At 38.1% G+C, this 20,763-nt stretch overlaps 1 non-coding gene across 1 annotated transcript; it reads left to right on the top strand.

The window, feature by feature from the left end:
* Positions 1 to 19,443: 19,443 nt before the first annotated feature.
* On the top strand, positions 19,444 to 19,547 carry LOC112739716 (small nucleolar RNA R71). Its single transcript, XR_003170652.1, has one exon. It is a non-coding gene; the product is annotated as a small nucleolar RNA R71 (small nucleolar RNA).
* Positions 19,548 to 20,763: the final 1,216 nt, after the last annotated feature.

The raw sequence follows: 20,763 nt of genomic DNA, 5'->3' as shown, positions 1-20,763 counted from the left end.
CTCCTTTATACCATTCGATGTCGTGATCTGTGTGTTAAGTGTTTCAGGCTTCATAGGGCAGGAATGGCTTAGAGAATGGAGAGGAAGCTTGCAAAGATGGAAGGAACACAAGAAATTGAGGAGATGACCAGTGAGAAGTGACGCGGGCGCATGGCTCACGCGACCGCACGAAATAGAGGAAATTGCAGTGATGCGCTCGCGTGCCTGACGCGAACGCGTGGATTGGAAACTACACGAGTGACGCGAATGCATGGACGACGCACACGTGTGGCACGGAAAACGCTGAGTGACACGAACGCATGGACGACTCGGTCGCGTGACGTGCGCGATCTGCAGAATTTACAGAAGTTGCTGGCGTGAATTTTGGGCTGCGTTCTAACACAGTTTTCGGCCCAGAAACGCAGATTGGAGCCAGGGGACATGCAGAGACAAAACAACTCTCATTCCAGATAATTTTAGTTTTTTAGTTGGGAGATCTAGAGGGAGAATTCCACCTTTTTCTCTAGGTTTTTCTTTATACTCATAATTTAGGATTTAAAGATTTTGGCTTTGGGGATTGAGAAGAGTCTACCTCCGGAACTGGTCATTCTAGTTTGCTTACCTACTTTTTACTTATTCTTTCATATCCTTAATTTGTCCAGAGTACAATTGGATTATTTTTAGAGTTATTTAATACAAAGACTATTTTTATTTATTTTTATTAATCTTTTTTATTAATGTTTATCATGTCTCTTTTTATTTCCCCTCTTTATTTTGTGAAGTCTACATTTATGATAATGGAGTAGTTCCTCAACTTGATTGGGAGTTGATTAAAAGGAGATCCTTGAGTTGGAATACTCAAGAGTTCAATTGTAATTGGTTCGTTGTTGGTTGGCTTGTTAGTCACTAACTCTAATCCTTCCCAAGGGAGAGGATTAGGACTTGTGAATAGAAGTTGACTTTTAACTTGACTTTTCGTCATTCGTTGAGGGTTAACTAAGTAGAAATAACTACTAATTATTAATTGATCTTGAGAAAATTCCAACACGGATAGAACTTCCGATTAAACTTCTCCCGGTCAAGATTTTTATTTAAATTACATAAATTCTCTGATTTAGTTTCCTATTTATCAAACTCAAAACCATTTTGGAAAACCTCTGATTAATAAAATAGCACATCTTTTCGCAACTCGTTGGGAGACGACTTGGGACTTATACTCCCAGTATTCTAATTCTAATTTTGTGACAACTCTTTTCTAAATTGACAAGGGGATTTTTGTTGGTTAAGAGCTGTACATGCAACGCCATTTTTCTTAATAATTCTTAATCTGCTAATTTTCACCACGTCACTCATCACGCATCCACACACATTCAGATTCATCGATATTAGGATTACTCTTAGTTTTTAGATCTGAATCTAGATTTGCATTACATTCATAGTTTATGCTTTTGCTTGGATTTTTTATGGTGAGAGTCATTACCTCCATTGAAGACATTACTTTAGTTTGCTTCCTTATTCCTCTACTTTTACTCATTGCTCATTGACTCTATTCAATTAAGTATGTTACATTTTGAATTTATCAATATATAGAGTTATTTTTATTTTTAATAAATTTTGATTCTCTATTTAATTTTAATTAATTATGTCTTCTTATATTTTTATGATTATTAATTTCATGTCAATGGAGTAGATCCTCTACTTGACATGGCGGTTGATTAAGAGGAGACACTTGAGTTGCAATGCTGAAGTGCCTAGTTAAATTGGACGTTGTTGGCTAATTCTATACCTGCTAACGCTGGACCTTCCTAAGGGAGAGGACTAGGATTTGTGGGTAAGAGTTAGTTCAATCACTATACGTTCCTTTATTTAGTAAGGGTTAACCAAGTGAGAACAACAACCTCTTTACACTACACTTGAGAAGATTCCAACAAGGATAAGACTTCCACTCAATTATTCACCCAGTCATGGCCTTTTATTTAGAATATCCATAATTATTCTTAGTTTATTGTTATTGCTTTAATTTACAATCACTTTTAATTACTAATAATCCAACTCAAACTTTCTGGAATTTTTTTGATCAATAAACTAGCACTCTTTCCTGCAACTCTTTGGGAGATGACCTGGGACTCACACTCCCAGTATATTTATTTCTAAAATTTGTGACAACCCTTTTTTAAATTGGTGAGACAGATCTTAGCTGGTTAAGAGCTATACGTGCAACGCTATTCTCTTATTTGGAATCTCTTAATTGGTTAACTTCTGCCACGCATCAGACGCGTACGCGTATATCACGCGTACGCATGCATGGCAAATCAGAGAGTCGACGTGTACGTGTCCTTGATGCTTACGCGTGGGTTGGCTTGCATGTTTCGCACAGTGTTCGCGCGACGCAGGCACAACACTCAGGAAAATGGCTTGGAGGTGAGATTTTTGCATCCACGCGTACGTGTGGGTGACGCGTGTGCGTGGATGGTTGAAAATGCTTGTCACGCGTACGCATGAGGCACGCGTACACGTGGGTTGGTGCTCTGTTTGTCAAAATATTTCTATGTTTTTACACCAAACCAAGCATTCCAAACCTCCAAACAGCTACCAAAACACCATAAGACCTTATTTAACATACTGAACTACCAAATAAGCTCAATAATAAACCCCATTTTTAGGTTTATCTTGTGTTAAATTTAGAGTATTTTATCAACCTTTTCTCACATTTATTCAATGAAATAGCATGGTTTTGTGATTCTTCCTTAATTTGTGCTTAAGTGTGTGATGAGCGAATAATTTATACCCTTTTTGGCATTGTTTTTATATACTTTTTAGTATGTTTTAATTAATTTTTATTATATTTTTGGGTTAACTACCAAAAATGTCTCCGAATTATTCAAACGCTGACAAAAATGCACCCGAATTTTACTATTGACAAAAATACTTTTAAATAATTTAAAAATGGAACAAAAATACCCAACAGTAAGTATGTATTTTCAAAAATTACCTTAGAGATTTAATTTTGATGCAATTTTTCGTAAAAATGATTAGAAAAATGAGATATTATTATTCTTAAAATTTGATAAGTTTTTGCTGACTATGTATTTTTTTGGTGATTTTCTAAAACTATTATTGATTGTTAATAAAAAAATTACAAAAAAATTATATACTTAACAAAAAATCACCGAATTTTAAGGATAATAATATCTCGTTTTTCTAATCATGCTTGATAAAAATCGCATCAAAATTCAATCTCTAATACATTTTTTGAGAAATACGTATTTAATGTTAGATAATCTTGCAAAAAAAAAAACTAACATTAAATATGTATTTCTACAAAAATACATTAGAGATTGAATTTTGATGCGATTTTTTGCAAGAATGATTAAACAAATGAGATATTATTGTTCTTAAAATTTGGTGATTTTTTGTTAAGTATATATTTTTTTATAATTTTTTAAAAGTATTATTGGTTGTTAACAAAAAAATTATAAAAAAATATATACTTAACGAAAAATCACCAAATTTTAAGGATAATTATATCTCAATTTTAAAACCATGCTTGCAAAAAATTGCATCAAAATTCAATTTTAAGGCATTTTTTGAAAATATATATTTACTGTTGGATATTTTTGTTGTGTTTTTAAATTATTTGAAAGCATTTTTGTCGATAGTAAAATTTGGGTTCATTTTTGTCAGCGATTGAATAATTCGGGGAAGTTTTTGGTGGTTAACCCTATATTTTTATTAGTTTTTATGCAAAAATTACATTTCTGGACTTTACTATGAGTTTGTGTATTTTTCTATGATTTCAGATATTTTCTGGCTGAAATTGAGGGACCTGAGCAAAAATCTGATTCAGAGGCTGAAAAATGACTGCAGATGCTGTTGGATTCTGACCTTCCTGCACTCGAAGTGGATTTTCTGGAGCTACAGAAGCCCAATTGGCGCGTTCTCAATTGCCTTGGAAGGTAGACATCCTGGGCTTTCCAGCAATATATAATAGTTCATACTTTGCTAGAAATTTGATGGCCCAAACCGGCGTTCAAGGTTAGCCAAAAATTTCTGGCGTAAAACACCCAAACTGGCACCAAAGCTGGCGTTTAACTCCAGGAACAGCCTAAGCACGAAAAAGATTCAATGCTCAGCCCAAGCACACACCAAGTGGGCTCCGGAAGTGGATTTCTGCACCATCTGCACGTAGTTACTCATTTTCTGTAAACCTAAGTAACTAGTCTAGTATAAAAACTACCTTTAGAGATTCATTTTGTATCTCATGACATTTTTACACTTCGTATTGTATTTGTGATGGCTTGAGCCTCTAAACCCCATGGTTGGGGGTGAGGAGCTCTCCTGTGTTTCAATGAATTAATGCAATCACTACTATTTTCCATTCAATCACGCTTGATTCTATTCTAAGATACTCATTCGTACTTCAATCCGGAGAAGATGATGATCCGTGGCACTCATCATTATTCTCAAATCTATGAACGCATGCCAGACAACCATTTCGTTCTATTTGAGCTCAACGTAGTCATTGGGCGACAGCTTGAATGCGTATCTCTTTGGTTTCCGATCCATGGACCGAGTCCGGAGGTTAGAACCTTCGTGGTATAGGCTAGAACCAATTGGTAGCATTCTTGGGATCCGGAAAGTATAAACCTTGTTTGTCGTATTCCGGTAGGATCTGGAACGGGATGACTGTAAAGAACTTCAAACATGCGAATGTGGGGCCCAAGTGACAGTGTGCAAAAGGACAATGGTCCTATTCCGACGCTAGCGGGAACCGACAGATGATTAGCCGTGCGGTGACAACGCATATGGATTTGTTTTAATCTGAGAGGATCATATAGCCTGCCATGGAAAGAGCCGTGCGTGTTTGGAGAAGAAGACAGTAGGAAAGCAGAGATTCAGATGACAGAGCATCTCCGGAACCTCAACATGTTTCTCATCACTGAATTACAAGTACTGTTTATTTCATGCTATTTATTTTCATAAATATAACCACTATTATCATTAGTCTCCTGACTGAGATTTACAAAATAACCATAGCTTGCTTCAAGCCGATAATCTCTGTGGGATCGACCCTTACTCACGTAAGGTATTACTTGGATGACCCAGTGCACCTGCTGGTTATTTGTGCGGAGTTGTGAAAAGTGTAATCACAATTTTGTGCACCAAGTTTTTGGCACCGTTGCCAGGGATTGTTCGAGTTTGGACAACTGACGGTTTATTTTGTTGCTTAGATTAGGAAGAATTTATCTTTTTGGTTGGTTTAGAGTCATTAAATTTGAGTTTGCTATTTTCTTTTCAAAAATCTTTCAAAAATTTTTATTTTTTTGTATTAATCTGTGATTTGTCTTTGAGTCTTTTATTATTGTTCTTGTTAAAATTTTAGAATCCTTATTTTCTTTTTCTTAATTATTTTCGAAAATTTTTAAAACCAATAACCTTTTAATTTAGTCTTCTATTTGAGTTTAGTTTCATGTTTTAAGTTTGGTGTCAATTGCATGATTTTATTTTTCTTTCAATTTTTTGAATTATATGTTCTTAGTTCTTTCTTAATCTTCAAGTTGTTCATGTTTATTTTCCTTGTTTGATCTTTAATTTTTCTTGTTTTGTGTTCTTTCTTGTTTTTCTTGTGCATTTTCGAATTATTAGTGTCCAAAGTATAAAAATTTTTAAGTTTGGTGTCATTTTATTATTTTTATCTTCTTAAAAATTTCCAAAATTTGTTCTTGGTGTTCATCTTGATCTTCAAAGTGTTCTTGGTGTTCATCTTGACATTCAAAGTTTTCTTGTTTGCTTTCTTTGTGTTGATCTAAAAATTCTAAGTTTGGTGACATTTTATTATTTTTCTCTTTCCTCATTAAATTCAAAAAAAATATATCTTTTCTCTTTATTTTAAGTTAATTTTCAAAATTTACATAAGAATTTCAGATTTTTATTTTAAAATTTCTATTTTATCTTATCTTAGTTTTAAAATTTCAAAATTCAAATTTCAAAATTTCAAATTTCAAATTTTAAAATTTCAAATTTTAAAATTTAAAATTCAAAATTTAATTTTCAATTTTAAAATTTAAATTTCAAAACTTTTTAATTTAAATTCCTTATCTTCTCTTACCTAACTTATCTTATCTTTTCTAATCTCAAATCTTTTTCTTTTTTTATTTATCATTTTCGAATTACTTGTTCTATTTTATTATTTTGATTGAAAAATTATGTTTGGTGTTTCCTTGTTAAGAAGGTTTCAATCTTTAAAATTTCAAAGTCATATCTTTTTCAAATCTTTTTAATTAATCAATTATTTTAGTTTTCAATTATCTTTTAATTTTTGAACGTATATTCGACTTTTCATTTATTTTATTTTATTTTATTTTCTTTTAATTTCGGTATTCAAAAAAAATTTAATAAAGAATAAAATTCTTAATCCACATCATCTCCCTTTCTCCATCATGGACCTAAGTGGAAATGAACAGTCCAGAAGGACTCTGGGGTCATATGCTAACCCCACTACTGCTTCATATGGGAGTAGTATCTGTATACACCCCATCAGAGCAAGGAGTTTTGAGCTAAATCCTCGGCTCATTATCATGGTGCAACAAAATTGCCAGTATTTCGGTCTTCCACAGGAAGAACCTATTGAGTTTCTGGCACAGTTTTTACAAATTGCTGACACAGTACGTGATAAAGAAGTGGATCAGGATGTCTACAGATTATTACTGTTTCCATTTGCTGTAAAAGATCAAGCCAAGAGGTGGTTAAATAACCAACCCACAGCAAGCATAAGAACATGGAAACAGTTATCAGATAAATTCCTAAATCAATATTACCCTCCAAAAAGGATGACACAGCTAAGGCTGGACATCCAAGGCTTTAAACAAGAGGATCATGAATCTCTTTATAATGCCTGGGAGAGGTACAGAGGGATGCTGAGGAAATGCCCCTCTGAAATATTTTCAGAGTGGGTGCAGTTAGACATCTTTTACTATGGGCTTATAGAAAAATCTCAAATATCTCTAGATCATTCAGCTGGTGGATCTATATATATGAGAAAGACAATTGAAGAGGCTCAAGAGCTCATTGATACAGTTGCTAGAAATCAGCATCTGTACTTGAGTAGTGAGTCCTCCCTGAAAGAAGAGGCTAAAGTAGTATCCACTGAACTTAGTCCTCAAGAACAAGTTGCTGAACTCAATCGGCAATTGCTTATTATAACAAAACAGTTTGCAGAATTTAAAGAGATGCTCCAAGACACTAAAAATGCCAACCAAAATATGGAAGCACAATTGGATCAGACAAGACAGCAGCTATCCAAATAGATAACAGAAGAATGCCAAGCTGTTCAAGAAAGGAACAACTAATAAAGAATAACCAAACCACTACCCAAAATCCCTCTGAGGAAAGTAAGAGCCCAGACAGGAATAATTCTGGCATTCAAACGCCAGAAATGGGTGACAATGTGGCGTTAAACACCCAAGGGACAGCCAATTCTGGCGTCCAGACGCCAGAAAAGGATGGTAATCTGGTGTTAAACGCCCATGTAGCCCCCAATTCTGGCGTTCAAACGCCACAAAGGGGTCAGATACTTGCAAGTGCTGATAACAACCCCCTTATGCAGGCTTCTCCAACCACTTCTGTAGGAAATATACCTGCAACAACCAAGGTTGAAGAATATAAAGCCAAGATGCCTTATCCTCAGAAACTCCACCAAGCGAAACAGGATAAACAATTTGCCCACTTTGCAAACTATCTCAGGACTCTTGAAATAAAGATTCTTTTGCAGAGGCACTTGAGAAAATACCCTCTTATGCTAAGTTCATGAAAGAGATCTTAAGTCATAAGAAGGATTGAAGAGACACTGAAATAGTTTTCCTCACTGAAGAATGTAGTGCAGTCATTCTGAAAAGCTTACCAGAAAAGCTTAAAGATCCCGGAAGCTTTATGATACCATGCATATTAGAGGGTGCTTGTACCAAGACAGCTCTATGTGATCTTGGGGCAAGTATCAACCTAATACTTGCATCAACTATCAAAAAGCTTGGTTTGACTGATGAAGTTAAACCAACCCGGATATGCCTCTAACTTGTTGATGCCTCCATGAAAATCCTATCAAGCATAATTGAGGACATGATTGTCAAGGTTGGGCTACTTGCCTTTCCTACTGACTTTGTAGTGCTGGAAATGGAGGAGCACAAGAGTGCAACTCTCATTCTAGGAAGACCTTTCCTAGCAACTGGACGAACCCTCATTGACGTTCAAAAAGGGGAGATAACCCTGAGAGTCAATGAGGATGACTTTAAGTTGAATGCTGTCGAAGCTATGCAGCATCCAAACACACCAAAAGACTGCCTGAGCGCTGATAAAGATGTTCAGCCTGACCTGGAGGGACTAAAGAGAACAGAGGAACCTCTGAAAACTCCTCAGGAAGAGGATAAGCCTTATAAACCTGAGCTCAAACCACTACCACCATCCCTGAAATATGCATTTCTAGGAGAAAATGACACTTTTCCCGTGATCATAGGCTCTGCTTTAAAGCCACAGGAAGAGAAAGCACTAATGCAGATGTTAAGGACACATAAGACAGCTCTTGGGTGGTCCATAAGTGATCTTAAGGGCATTAGCCCAGCTAGATGCATGCACAAGATCCTACTAGAGGATGATGCTAAGCCAGTGGTTCAACCACAGAGGCGGCTGAATCCAGCCATGAAGGAGGTGGTATAGAAAGAGGTCACTAAGTTACTAGAGGCTGGGATTATTTATCCTATTTCTGATAGTCCCTGGGTAAGCCCTGTCCAAGTTGTCCCTAAGAAGGGAGGCATGACAGTAGTTCTGAATGAAAAAAATGAACTGGTTCCTACAAGAACAGTTACAGGGTGGCGTACGTGAATTGACTACAGAAGGCTCAATACAGCCACCAGGAAGGATCATTTTCCTTTACCATTCATAGACCAGATGCTAGAAAGACTAGCAAGGCATGAATACTACTGCTTTTTGGATAGCTATTCAGGTTACAACCAAATTGCGGTTGATCCTCAAGACCAAGAGAAAACAGCATTCACATGTCCATCTGGGGTATTTGCCTACAGAAGGATGCCTTTTGGTTTGTGCAATGCACCTGCAACCTTTCAGAGGTGCATGCTCTCTATTTTCTCTAATATGGTAGAGAAATTTCTGAAAGTTTTCATGGATGACTTCTCAGTATTTGGAGACTCATTCAGCTCCTGTCTTGACCATCTAGCACTTGTTCTAAAAAGGTGCCAAGAGACTAATCTAGTTTTAAACTGGGAGAAATGTCACTTTATGGTGACTGAAGGAATTTTCCTTGGGCACAAAATTTCGAACAAGGGAATAGAGGTGGATCAAGCTAAGGTAGAGGTAATTGAAAAATTACCACCACCTGCCAATGTTAAGGCAATCAGAAGCTTTCTGGGGCATACAGGATTCTATAAGAGGTTTATAAAGGATTTTTCAAAAATTGCAAAACCTCTGAGCAATCTGCTAGCTGCTGACACACCATTTGTCTTTGACACAGAGTGTCTGCAGGCATTTGAAACTCTAAAAGCTAAGCTGGTCACAGCACCAGTCATTTATGCACCAGACTGGACATTACCATTTGAACTAATATGTGATGCCATTGACCATGCCATTGGTGCAGTATTGGGACAGAGGCATAACAAGCTTCTGCATGTCATTTATTTTGCTAGCCATGTTTTGAATGATGCACAGAAAAATTATACAACCACAGAAAAAGAGTTGCTTGCAGTGGTTTATGCCATTGACAAGTTCAGATCTTATTTAGTGGGATCAAAAGTAATTGTGTACACTGACCATACTTCTCTAAAATATCTCCTCACAAAGTAGGATTCAAAACCCAGGCTCATAAGATGGGTGTTGCTTCTGCAAGAGTTTGATATAGAAATAAGAGACAGGAAGGGGATAGAGAACCAAGTAGCTAATCACCTGTCCTGAATAGAACCAGTAGCATGAGCATCCCTCTCTCCTACTAAGATCTCTGAAATATTTCCGGATGAGCAACTCTTTGCCATTCAGAAAGTACCATGGTTTGCAGATATTGCAAACTATAAAGCTGTGAGATTCATACCTAAGGAGTACATTAAGCAGCAAACGAAAAAATTGATTTCTGATGCAAAGTAATACTTATGGGATGAACCATATCTCTTTAAGAGGTGTGCAGACGGAATGATCCGTAGATGTGTGCCTAGAGAAGTGGCACAGAAGATCCTATGCCACTGCCATGGATCACAATATGGAGGACACTTTGCAGGTGAGCGAACAGCCACTAAAGTTCTCCAATGTGGTTTTTACTGGCCCACCCTCTATAGAGACTCCCAAGAGTTTGTACATAACTGTGACAGTTGCTAGAGAGCTGGTAATCTGCCTCACAGTTACGCCATGCCTCAGCAAGGGATCTTAGAGATTGAGTTGTTTCATGTTTGGGGTATTGACTTCATGGGACCTTTCCCGCCATCATGCTCAAACACTTATATTCTGGTGGCAGTAGACTATGTATCTAAATGGGTAGAAGCAATTGCAACACCCACTAATGATACTAAGACAGTGATGAAGTTCCTCTAGACGTACATCTTCAGTAGGTTCGGTGTCCTTAGGATACTGATCAGTGATTGAGGCACTCATTTCTGCAATAAATAGCTTGACTCTGCTCTGGTCAGAAATGGAATTAACCATAAAGTGGTAACTCCATATCATTGATGCGCATAAACGTGTTATGCTACGATTTAGGAAATTGCACGATCGGCAAAATTCCTTCCGGCAAGTGCACCGGTTATCATCGTCAAGTAAAAACTCACAATAGAGTGAGGTCGAATCCCACAAGGATTGGTTGAGTGAGCAATTCGGATTAGAAGTGTGTTCTAGTTGAGCGGAATCAAGATTTGAGATGAGAATTGCGGAATGTAAAAATTGGCGGGAAAAGTAAATGACAAGAAAATTAAATGGCTGAATCTTAAATTGCATGAATTAAAGAGCAGAATGTAAATTGCTGTAATTAAAAGGGAATGGGGATGATTGCAAGAATTGAATTGCAGAATGTAAAGAGAAAGTGGAAATCAGAAATGGGGAATTCATTGGGTTTAGGAGATATTGAAATCTCCGAATCAAAACATGTATATCTCTTCCTCAACCAATGCATTCATTGAATTTTGCTTGGCAATCTTATATGATTGGATCCCAATTCCTTGGCTCACCAATGCTCTCTAAAAACAAACAAATTCCCAATCCCTTGGTTTAAATGTTCATAAGAAGAGATGATGCTTGATCACTGATTATACCACACAATTTCATGAACCACAATTTGGTAGGATTACATGTCACAATATCCATCCAAACCCCAATCCAATCCACTGTGAGAAAGCTTCTCTAGCATGAATCCTCCATTCCTTTCCCAAGGCTCCGAAGGATTCCAAGTATGAGTAGTTTCTTTCCCAAGACAACTACTCAATGGAATTAGATCGAGAAGCTTTCTAACAAAATTCAAGAGAAAAGATTGAAGAAGAAGATAAACTATTATTGATTCATTGAATTACAATAGAGCTCCCTAACCCAATGAATGGGGGTTTAGTGAGTCATAGCTCTGAATTCAATTACAAAGAAAAGGAAAACTAGCTAAAAGTGAAAGTAAAGTCCCCTCTAACTTAACTTCTATCCTATTTATACACTTTCTATATTGAGCTTCAGTTGTGCTTCTTGGGCTTTGAGGCCTCTCCTTGCTTTCCTTTTGCCTTGGGTTTATGATCCATAATCTTGATGAGGTTGTTGATCCAAATCCTGTAACATTTATTGAGCCAACTTAGTGATAATCAAATAATGACACATGACTCAATAAATTGAGATTTCAAACTCATCAATCCTTCAGGCCCAATCCCATAAACCATGATATTCAATTGGGTTTCATACCAAAGTAAGTTTAAGTTAATATTTGTGCTCAAAGACTAACTTAAATCACAATATTTTTGGCCCAGAAACCTTTTTCAAGAGTGGCGTTTAAGTTGTAGTTTAAGCTTAAACTGCAACTTAAACGCCAGACACTTCCAGTGAGGCCTTTTGTAGAAGCACGTTTAAGCTTCAGTTAAGGTTAAACTGAAGCTTAAACGTGGAAATGGAAGAAGGTAGCCCTGGAGAGTCATGTAGTCGAACACGTTTAAGCTTCAGTTTAAGGTTAAACTGAAGCTTAAACGTGGAGATAGGAAGGGCAGCCCTGGAGGTCGAACACGTTTAACCTCCAGTTTGAGGGCAAACTGGAGGTTAAACGTAGAAAAGGGTGGAGGCATACTGGAGGTCGAACACGTTTAACCTCCAGTTTGAGGTCAAACTGGAGGTTAAACATGGAAGCTTAGAATGGTGGCCCTGGAGGTGTCGAACACGTTTAACCTCCAGTTTGGGGTCAAACTGGAGGTTAAACGTGGAGATGGAGAGAGCAACCCTGGAGTAGAAAAGCTATCGAACACGTTTAAGCTCCAGTTTGAGTCAAACTGGAGCTTAAACGTGGAATGGCTCCCTGGTACTCTTCCTGGTTCTGGCGTTTAACCTCCAGTTTGAGGTCAAACTGGAGGTTAAACGTGGAACTCCTCCCTGGGTGGCATACTCATTCTGGCGTTTAACCTCCAGTTTGAGGTCAAACTGGAGGTTAAACGTGGAATGCTCCTTAAGTGAGGTTTTTCATTCTGGCGTTTAACCTCCAGTTTGAGGTCAAACTGGAGGTTAAACTTCAATCCCAGCATTTCTTATCCTTCATGATTTTGGCGTTTAAGCTCCAGTTTAGGCTTAAACTGGAACTTAAACTCCACATGTGATATTCAAGCTTCCTTTATTGATTTTGTTGCTTCCTTGCTTAGCCTCTTCTTCCCTGAAATCATCCAAATAATTGCATCAAAGTCTTGCAAAATTTCATGAGAACTCTTTCATTCATAGCATTTAAGTAATATAACTAAAACTCATGGAATTTGCATCAAAATCATATTGTTTGGATGGTTCATTACTTTGTTCTTCATTTAACCATTTTTGGTTACTTTAAGCTCAAGAAAATGCATAAAACAACTAAAACTAACAGAAAAATGCTAGTGAAACTAGCCTATGATGCCTTGGCATCACAACACCAAACTTAATACTTGCTTGTCCCTAAGCAAGTCCTGAGTTATTTGAGAAGAAAGTATGAAACAGAAAGCAATTACATTGGCTATATTAGCAAGCATTTGAAGTTCATCAGAAGGGTTTTATGCAGAAAGTTGCAGCATCACTTTTTCATACTTATCAGGTAGGATTATCACTTTTTCATTGCATCCATCAAAAATTGCTATGGCATCTTGTTATTCTTATGTCTTTGGCACTTTTCTCTTCTTTGTTTTTCTTTTCTTTTTCTTAGAGCTTCTTTTGCTCCTTGTTTGCTTAGTGTCATGTGTTGCACAAGCCTTTGGCATTTTCTTTTTCTTATCAGTGCACTACACATATCCACTTTAGGCATTTTAGTTCACATTTCTTCTTGAGACATTGGTGCCCAGCACCTCTTTGTGTGACTAAATGTTTTGTATTTAGGTTGCTCTTGATAATGGACTTTTGGTTGATAATCCCGGGTTAGTTAACCCAAGTTACCAAGTGTTGAAACACTCCTCAGAACCTATTCATCCAAGCATATCCTTAATACATAAACACCACAGGCATTTGTCTCAGAAGTTCAAACCATTGGTACCTAGCTTATTTTCTCAATTTTTTTGCTTTTTGGTTGCCTTTTTCCGTGGCTTTTTCTTTTTCTTTTTCTTTCTTTTTCATGGCCAAAGACATTTATTCATCAAGATCCATAGACAATTTTTACTTCCTACATAAAAAATGATAATTCTACACTCTAATTTTAGTGATCTGACTACACAATCCAGCATGCATACCACCACTTAATTCTACTTGATTTGTCACTAATTTAGCCAAGTTACTTTTGTTCAAACTTTTCTTTTATTTTTGGAAACAGAACAAGCATGGCACGCACTTGTTTAAGAAGGTGAAGTTATATCCAAACATCTAGGCATTCACTTTATTCAAAGCAATTAACAAAAAAACTACACATTCCAGAAAGATTCAACATTTACAGTTTAAACCAGAACACGCATGCTTTTGTTTGCCCTTTTTAAAGAATTATCAAGGAATAATACCACCTTGTGAAATTCCTTGTTTTCTCTTTGTTGTCAGGAAACACTTTGATTTCTCCTTCTTCTTCCTAAATGTTGCTTCATGCTTTAAGGTTCTTGTTTCCTTTCCTGCAAAGAGTAATGAAGTTGCTTGCTTCTCAAGCACTTGAGTGGTTAGCTCAACTATGTGTGGGTAAGTATCGGATTCTTAAGTTGGTGTGTGAACACCAAACTTAGTCTCCCACTTACTTCTCTCTGTTCTTTGAATCCTTGAGTTATCTTGGAATGATGTTGCTACTAAGGGTTTTAAGCATTTCTGTGACTGCTTAGAATAGTTGTTCCTTTCATATAATTCAAAGGTTGTTGTGTTCAGTTGATCTTTATGGTGGAACACCAAACTTAGAGTCACACATTCCCCTTTGACTTATTGATCCATGAATTCATTGTTTGGTGTGAAACACCAAACTTAATTCTTTGCAATGCACAGAAACTACTTTACCCTTTTTATTGAAACAAATAAAAGAAATAGCAAAAGGGTATTACCTCAGGTTGGGTTGCCTCCCAACAAGCGCTTGTTTAACGTCATTAGCTTGACGGTCAGCTTCCTCAGTTGAGGTGATATTTAACTTTGTCCTTCTCCTCCACATCTCCCAAGTAATGTTTGAGTCTTTGACCGTTAACAATGAAGGTTCGTTGTGACTTTTCTTCCATGATTTCTACTTGTCCATAATTGGAGACCTTGGTGACAAGGAATGGTCCAGACCACCTTGATTTTAGCTTCCCTGGAAATAGCTTCAGCCTAGAATTGTAGAGCAATACTTTTTGCCCTTCTTCAAATTTCCTTGGGGCTATGTTGCTGTCATGCTTCTTCTTTGCTCTTTCTTTGTAAATTTTGGCATTCTCATAAGCTTCCGCTCTGAATTCTTCCAACTCTTGAATTTGCAACATCCTTCTTTCTCCAGCGGCTTTGTTGTCCAAGTTCAGAAGTTTCAAGGCCCAGTATGCCTTGTGCTCCAACTCCAGTGGCAGATGGCAAGCTTTTCCATATACTAGTTGGTAAGGAGACATTCCAATTGGTGTTTTGAAAGCTGTCCTATATGCCCAAAGAGCATCATCTAGCTTAATCGACCAGTCCTTTCTTGAAGTTCCCACAGTTTTTTCCAGGATTCTTTTGAGTTCTCTGTTAGATATTTTGGCTTGCCCACTTGTCTGTGGATGGTATGGTGTGGCTACCCTGTGTTTGACTCCATATTTTAGGAGCAATGCCTCTAATGGTTTGTTGCAAAAGTGGCTTCCTCCATCACTGATGATTGCTCTTGGAACCCCAAAACGGCAAAAAATGTGTTTTTTGAGGAAGTTCATGACTACCTTGTTATCATTGGTTGGAGTTGCTATTGCTTCAACCCATTTGGAGACATAATCTACTGCCACAAGAATGTAATTATTTGAGTATGAGGAGGGAAATGGTCCCATGAAATCTATCCCCCATACATCAAACAATTCAAGTTCCAGAATGAATTGTTGTGGCATTTCATTTCTTCTTGGCAGGTTCCCAGCTTTCTGGCATTCATGGCAGTGCTTCACTAATTCTTTTGCATCTTTGAAGATAGTAGGCCAATAAAAACCACACTGCAACACCTTAGCTGCTGTTCTTTCCCCTGCAAAGTGCCCTCCATAAGTGGAGCCATGGCAGTCCCATAAAACTTCCCTTCCTTCTTCCTCGGATATGCATCTTCTGAGTATGCCATCGGAACATTTTTTGAACAAGTATGGTTCGTCCCAGATGAAGTATTTGGCATCATTTACCAATTTCTTCCTTTGATGTTTGTTAAATTCCAAAGGTAAACTCCCAGTGGCCTTGAAGTTTGCTATGTCTGCAAACCAGGGTGCTTTGTGAATTATCATGAGTTGTTCATCAGGAAAGCACTCATTTACATGTGTGCTTTGTGTGCTTCCTTCTTCACATGGTATCCTTGATAAATGATCTGCCACCTTGTTCTCTACACCCTTCTTGTCTTTGATTTCAATGTCAAATTCCTGCAACAAAAGAACCCATCTAATAAGTCTCGGTTTAGATTCTTGTTTGGCAAGTAAATATTTTAAAGCTGAATGATCAGTGAAGACAATGACTTTAGATCCAATGAGATAAGATCTAAATTTTTCAAATGCAAAGACTATTGCCAAGAGTTCTTTTTCAGTGGTTGTGTAATTCCTTTGGTTAGCATTCAAGACTTTACTGGCATAATAAATCACATGTACCAAATTGTCTTTCCTTTGTCCTAACACTGCCCCAATAGCAAGGTCTGATGCATCACACATCAGTTCAAACGGTAAGTTCCAATCAGGTGGGGCAATGATAGGTGCAGAGGAAAGTTTTTGCTTCAAAAGTTCATAGGCTAGCATGCAATTTTTATCAAATACAAAGGGTGTATCAGAGACAAGCAAGTTACTCAAAGGTTTGGCTATTTTAGAAAAGTCTCTAATAAACCTTCTGTAAAAACCAGCGTGTCCCAAAAAGCTCCTAACTGCCTTGACATTACTTGGTGGAGGTAGTTTTTCAATGATTTCCACCTTAGCTCTGTCCACCTCCATGCCTCTATTAGAGATTTTGTGGCCAAGGACTATTCCTTCTGTGACCATGAAATGACACTTTTCCCAGTTTAATACTAGGTTAGTCTCTTGGCACCTCTTAAGCACCAAGGCAAGGTGGTGTAGGCAGCTGGGAAAAGAATCTCCAAACACAAAAAAATCGTCCATGAAGACCTCAATAGATTTTTCAATCATGTCCGAAAAGATGGACAGCATGCATCTTTGGAAAGTGGCAGGTGCATTGCACAATCCAAAGGGCATGCGTCTATAAGCAAAAACTCCATATGGACAAACAAATGATGTTTTCTCTTGATCACTAGGATCAACTACTATTTGGTTGTAGCCTGAATATCCATCCAAGAAGCAATAGTAAGCATGTCCGGCAAGCCTTTCAAGCATCTGATCCATGAATGGGAGTGGGAAATGATCTTTTCTGGTGGCTTCATTGAGCTTCCTGTAGTCTATGCACATCCTCCACCCAGTAACGGTTCTTGTGGGTATGAGTTCGTTCTTCTCATTTGGCACCACAGTTATGCCACCTTTCTTGGGAACTACATGGATGGGACTAACCCATGGGCTATCAGAAATGGGGTAGATTACCCCTGCCTGCCATAACTTCCTCACTTCCTTTTGTACCACTTCTTTCATGACGGGATTCAATCTTCTCTGAGCTTGAATGGAGGGTCTAGCATCTTCTTCTAACAAGATTTTATGCATGCATATGGATGAACTTATCCCCTTCAAATCAGCTAGGGTCCATCCAATGGCATCTTGATGAGTTTGCAGCACCTTGATCAATTCTTCTTCCTGTTCTTGGCTCAAGGCCGAGCTAATGATAACAGGGTGACTCTCATCACTACCCAAGTATGCATACTTGAGATTAGGGGGCAATGCTTTGAGCTCAGGTTTTGGTGCTTCCTTTTCTTCTTTCACTTTCTCTGGCCTGCTTAGCATGGTTGTGTCAGCACCCTTGATATCACTAACTTCAATATCCTTGGTGAACTCCTCCTCTGCCACTTCCTTTATTGTTTCCTCAAAAGTTTCTTGTACTACAATGTCCACTACATCAACCCTCATGCATTCCCTTAGTGATTCTGATGGATAGCTCATTGCCTTGAATACATTAAACACCAATTTCTCATCATGGAGTCTAAGAGTGAGTTCACCCTTTTGTACATCTATGATGGCTCCAGCAGTAGCTAGGAAGGGTCTTCCCAGAATTATTGAAGCTTTGGCTTCTTCCTCCATATCTAACACCACAAAATCAGCAGGAAATATAAATTCTCCCACTTTCACCAACAAATCCTCAACTATCCCATGAGGGAATTTAAAAGTTCGATCTGCCAATTGGAGGGCCATTCTTGTTGGTTTGGCTTCTTCAATCTTCATTCTTCTCATCATTGTTAGCGACATCAAATTGATGCTGGCCCCTAAATCACACAAGGCCTTCTCCACCATGACTTCTCCTATAATACAGGGGATTTGGAAACTGCCTGGGTCCTTCAATTTCTGAGGCAATTTGTGCTGAATGATGGCACTGCATTCTTCAGTTAACAACACAGTTTCCTCATTTCTCCAGCTTCTCTTCTTGGTCATTAATTCTTTTAAGAATTTTGCATAGAGTGGCATTTGCTCTATTGCCTCAGCAAAGGGAATGTTGATTTGAAGCTTCTTGAAAATCTCCAAGAACCTGGAGAATTGGCCATCCTTTTCACTTTTCATCAAACGTTGAAGATAAGGTGCTTTAGGTGTGTAAGGCTTCAAGACCTCTTTTTCTTTTTCTTTTGTTGCAAACGGTGTAACAGATTGTCCTTGTTCTTTGTCTTTCACATTTTCCTTTGCTTCATCCTCTGTGGTTTCCCTTGAAATCTCCTTTAGATTCTTTCCACTTCTGAGGGTTATGGCCTTACATTCCTCCCTTGCAATAGCCTTGGCAGCATGAGAACCGCTTGTCCCAGGGGCTTGCTTAGTCAAATACAAAATTTGATTTTCTAGCTTCTGGATGGCAGCTCCTTGGTTTTGCAAGTTAGAATTTACTTCTTCCTTAAAAGCTTTCAATTCAATTATGTCTTGGCTCATGGTTGCAAGCATTCCTTCTATTCGGTTTAATTGATCTTGAAATTGTTGGTTCGGATTAGGTTGGGTATGTTGATTATTCTGGCCATGATATGATGGTTGGGGGTAAGTGTTTTGTGTGGCTTGGTATGATCTTTGGTTGGAGTTTTGGTATGTGGAATTGTTATGTTGGTTGTGGTTGTAAGGTTTGTGGTTTTGTGGTTGGGTTTGTTGGTTTCCCCACCCAAAGTTTGGGTGGTTTCTCCAGCCTGGGTTGTAAGTGTTGGAATGTGGATCATATGATTGCCTTTGTTGGTTTCCCACATAGTTAACCTCATCCCAATCACCTCCTTCAATGCCTACTTCCTCTTGATCTTGTGTGTGTATTGCAGCCACTTGCTTTGTTTCTAATTGCCTGGTAAGCTCTGCTAGTTGCTTGGCAAACACCTTGTTTTGGGCTAGAATTGTATCAACCTGGTTCAGCTCCATGACTCCCTTAGTGTTGTGCCTTTCTGATGCATAGTAGTACTCATTCTCAGCCACTGTCTCGATCACTTCAATGGCTTCTTCCACAGTCTTTTTCCTGTTCAATGAACCTCCTGATGAATGGTCTACAGCCTTCCTTGATTCATAAGAGAGCCCATCATAGAAGATGTGCAGTTGCACCCAATCATGGAACATGTTTGGTGGGCATTTCCTTGTCAAGTCCTTGAATCTCTCCCATGCCTCGTAGAGAGTTTCACCATCTTGTTGTCTAAAAGTCTGAACCTCAGATCGAAGCCTATTGACCTTTTGTGGAGGGTAGAAACGTGCCAGAAACTTGCTTTCCACCTCATCCCATGTTGTTAGACTCCCCCTTGGGAATGATTCCAGCCACTTAGCTGCTTTGTCCCTAAGTGAAAATGGGAACAAAAGCAGTTTATAGGCATCTTCCTGGACTCCATTGGACTTCACAGTGTCACAAATTCTCAGGAATTTTGTGAGATGTTGGTTTGGGTCTTCATTAGCACTTCCTCCAAAGAAACAATGATTTTCCACAAGTGATATTAGCTGTGGCTTGAGCTCAAAATTGTTGGCCTGAATGGGTGGTTTCTGGATGCTACTACCACAATTCCCAGAGGTTGGGTTAATGTATGAACTAAGAACCCTCCTCTCAGGGATGGCATCGTTTCCATCAGCTCTCTCATGGTTGTGAACTTCTCTATCCATGTTGAGATCTAAAGCTTCCTCAAAATTGTCCTCAGATTCCTCTTCTCCCACTACTCTCTTCCCTCTTGCTTCCCTTCTAAGTCTATGAAGGGTCCTCTCTGGTTCGGTATATGGAGGAGTTGATGTCTCTCCTCTCCTACCTGTCATACAAGAACACAGCTCAAACACAAACAAGTGAAATACTCTTGGTTAATGGAAGAGTATGGTTAGCTCAATTGAGGAATTAATTCAAACAGTTAGTGAGTCAGTGAGTTAGTTGCATGAATTTAAAGGCATAAAGAAGGAAAGCATGTAACCAAGTGCAGAAATTAAAATTCAACAAGTATCTAGAACAGAATTAACAAAGCAAGAGAAAATTGCTCAATCTAGTTAGCTTCCAATTTGAGAATTGTCAATCGAAAACCAATCCCCGGCAACGGCGCCAGAAACTTGATGCGCATAAACGTGTTATGCTACGATTTAGGAAATTGCACGATCGGCAAAATTCCTTCCGGCAAGTGCACCGGTTATCGTCGTCAAGTAAAAACTCACAATAGAGTGAGGTCGAATCCCACAAGGATTGGTTGAGTGAGCAATTCGGATTAGAAGTGTGTTCTAGTTGAGCGGAATCAAGATTTGAGATGAGAATTGCGGAATGTAAAAATTGGCGGGAAAAGTAAATGACAAGAAAATTAAATGGCTGAATCTTAAATTGCATGAATTAAAGAGCAGAATGTAAATTGCTGAAATTAAAAGGGAATGGGGATGATTGCAAGAATTGAATTGCAGAATGTAAAGAGAAAGTGGAAAT

The sequence above is a fragment of the Arachis hypogaea genome, chromosome 13 (assembly GCF_003086295.3).
Source record: "Arachis hypogaea cultivar Tifrunner chromosome 13, arahy.Tifrunner.gnm2.J5K5, whole genome shotgun sequence".
NCBI lineage: Eukaryota > Viridiplantae > Streptophyta > Magnoliopsida > Fabales > Fabaceae > Arachis > Arachis hypogaea.
The sequence above is the reverse complement of the archived record's forward strand: the minus strand, read 5'-3'. Positions and strand labels throughout refer to the sequence as shown.